Source organism: Elephantulus edwardii, unplaced genomic scaffold, assembly GCF_000299155.1.
Source record: "Elephantulus edwardii isolate Elephantulus edwardi_28Jun2011 unplaced genomic scaffold, EleEdw1.0 scaffold00044, whole genome shotgun sequence".
NCBI lineage: Eukaryota > Metazoa > Chordata > Mammalia > Macroscelidea > Macroscelididae > Elephantulus > Elephantulus edwardii.
This window is the reverse complement of record NW_006399794.1, coordinates 7,383,310-7,386,348: the sequence shown is the minus strand read 5'-3', so window position 1 is coordinate 7,386,348 and position 3,039 is coordinate 7,383,310.

Here is a 3,039-nt window from a genome sequence, read left to right as displayed (position 1 = left end):
AATATTTAATTTGAGCTACTATTATGTGTGATAAATGCTGAGTCAACAAATAGTGTTAACATAGACTTTTAACAACTATTTATAAAAGAGAAAAAGAAAAGACAGAACAGACTGTGTCCTGACACACATAGGGCTGGTACACATCTGAGCTTATACCGTGGCAACTAGCTTTATTTCTTACGTTTAGTGGCAAGAAATTGTTGTACAATCCCAGAGGCACACAGTTTGAATCCACCAGCTTCTCCAGAGGAAAAGGATGGGCAGTCTCTTCCTGTGTGACTAACTGCCTCTGAAAACCTGCCGGAGGGTCAGTTATGGGCCGGTCTGACTCGATGGTACACAATAATTTCAAGGGGAAAGATTATATGAGATAATGCACGTAAAGGGCCCAGCCCAGGGGAAATACTCATTTAGTGCTAGCAATTCTCCTTAGCTTTGCAAAAGCTTTTGCTTTGTAGGCACCTCTCAATTGAGGTACTTGAGAGTATTTCTTTTTAGTTTTTTCTTTTCTTTTTACCATTTATAAATTTAAACTTGTTAATTTTTTGACCTCTTTGTTCCAGAGCCTAATGCAGAGTCTGACAAGAAGATATTGGTCGGTGAAGATTTGCCACATGAACATGTGAAAGAATGGATAAATCAAGTGACCAATCACTGTTGAACAGGTAGGGTAGGAAAATGTGGGTGACATTGCGCAAGAAACAAAAACAAAAACCCCAAACACAGAAAACCCAACACCAAAACAAAGCCAACTACCACCAAACCAATTCTGACCTTTGGTAACTTTATATAGTACAGAATAGAATTACATGGGATGTTATAGACTAATCTTTTGGAAGCAGATCTTTTGTGGCTTCTCAGAGTGGCTTAAAATTGCCCACCTTTGGTTAGTATTCACGTGTTTAACTATGTGGCTATGTGTGGTTGGTGAAGAGATCACTGTGCTTAAATGGAACTGCAATGCAAGCTTTATCTCATTAGCTTCTATGAATGTGTCACTTCAGTTTCATAAGCCAAAGTCTCTTTGCATGTTTTTCCCCCTTCTTACAAGTGGGAGTTAGCATCCTGGTCTTTTCACACCACACAGGAAGTGTGAAAAGGAGCCGAGAGATGTATAAAGATGCTACAGAGACCAAGGGCAGTTGTGCAAGGGCATTGCTGACCTGAACTATGGGTCCCGTATTCCGTGACTGTGCCCACTCTGGAAGCAGGCAGCCCTTGGACCCCTTGGGGAGATGGGCTGGATGAACATGCTGATTGAATTGAAATGGTTTGGCCAGCTGCAATTGTGCGAAGTCATAGTCCATGGTAGTGGTGGTGGAAGCAGGCTGGGTTACTATGTGTTTCATACATCTTTTCTGATAGAGCATTAAATATTCCATGTTGAAGAGTGTTGCCCTTAAGAGACTGGGGTGCTTGAATTCCTGTTAAAAGGGGGGGAAGAATTTGAGAGGCCCTTGGTGTCATATGAGATGGTGTTTTGGTGTTTGATCAATAGTGCCAGGCAAGGCCAGACCTCAGGGAGGGCTTATTAAATGACTAGTGCTAGGAGTTTCAGTGGAACTGGAAACTGGGAATGGTTGGACCACAGACAAATCTGTAGTGGTGAACGTTAGAAGAGGACCTTGATTGTGAGATGTGTTATTATGGGCATGCACACAATAGAATTAATTGTAACTGACTCTTGGATCTCCCCATTCCTCTATTTTTAAAAATCAAAGACATTTCATACCACTTCTCCTATTTCAGACTACAGATATCTATGATATAACCTGGCCAACACTGGAAACTGTGCCATCTAGTGGGGAGGCAGCCATCGTGGTAAATACCTGACTGCTAAGCGTAGAGAGAAGGGAGTCATGGAGACCTCTTATCTGAAGGAAGCCTTTGGCCAAATCAAGGCTGCCAGCAGTCACCTCCCATTGGTGGCATGTGGTTTCCCAAGTGAAAGCAAAGGAGTCTTAGATTGGACATCATTTAACTGTGTGGGCTTGGAAGGTGACTCTCAGGAGCCCTCAAAAAACTCAAGAATCTAGAGGAAAGCAAGCCAGCCCTCCTAACTATTGTAACATCAGTATATTCTGGTATAAATACAGTGGTCTTTTTAAGAATGCACTAATGCAGGTAAAAATAAAATTTTGCCTGTGAATCTTTACCAGATAAATAAAATAATAACTTTCTCCAAAAGAATATATTATCTGTCAGTATAAACTTCTCACTTGCTATTATTTTTATGTTCATGGTTATCTAGACTTACAGGATAAACTTTGAGCTGATTTCTGCAAGGTTCTTAAAAAATAACTTTGAATTTTTTATAAGATTTTATTTAAATGTAAAAACTATGTGGGAGATAATTGGCATACTCACAAAATTAAATTTTCCATTCATAAAATGGCAAGATTTTTCTTTTTATCTTTCTCTAACTTTGTTTGGTTATCAATAAAATTTCATAGTTGATAATGATCTTGATAATTTCCTGTGAAGTGACTCAACAGAGTGTGGAAACTATAGGACAATATCATTCATTAATTTCACATGCAAGCAAGATTCTACTGAAGATTATCCAAAAACGACTGGAACAGCACATCAGCAGAGAACTACCAGAAGTCCAGGCTGGGTCTAGAAGGGGTTGTAGTACTAGGGATATTGCAGCTAATGTTAGATGGATCTTGGCTGAAAGCAGGGAATACCAGAGGAATATCTATCTGTGTTTCATTGACTATGCAAAGGCGTTTGACTGCGTGGATCATAACAAACTGGCTGACTCTGAGAAGAATGGGAATCCCAGAACACTTGATCATGCTAATGAGAAACCTATACTTGGACTAAGAGGCAGTCACAGAACAGAGCAAGGAAACACTGCATGGTTCAAAATTGGGATGTGTCCTGTCTCCATACCTTTTCAACCTGTATGCATAACAGATTATCCAGGAGGCTGGGCTCTATGAGGAGAAATGTGGGGTCAAGATTGGTGGAAGATCTATCAATAATCTGCGATATGCAGATGATACAACCCTGCTTGCTGAAACTGAGGAGGAC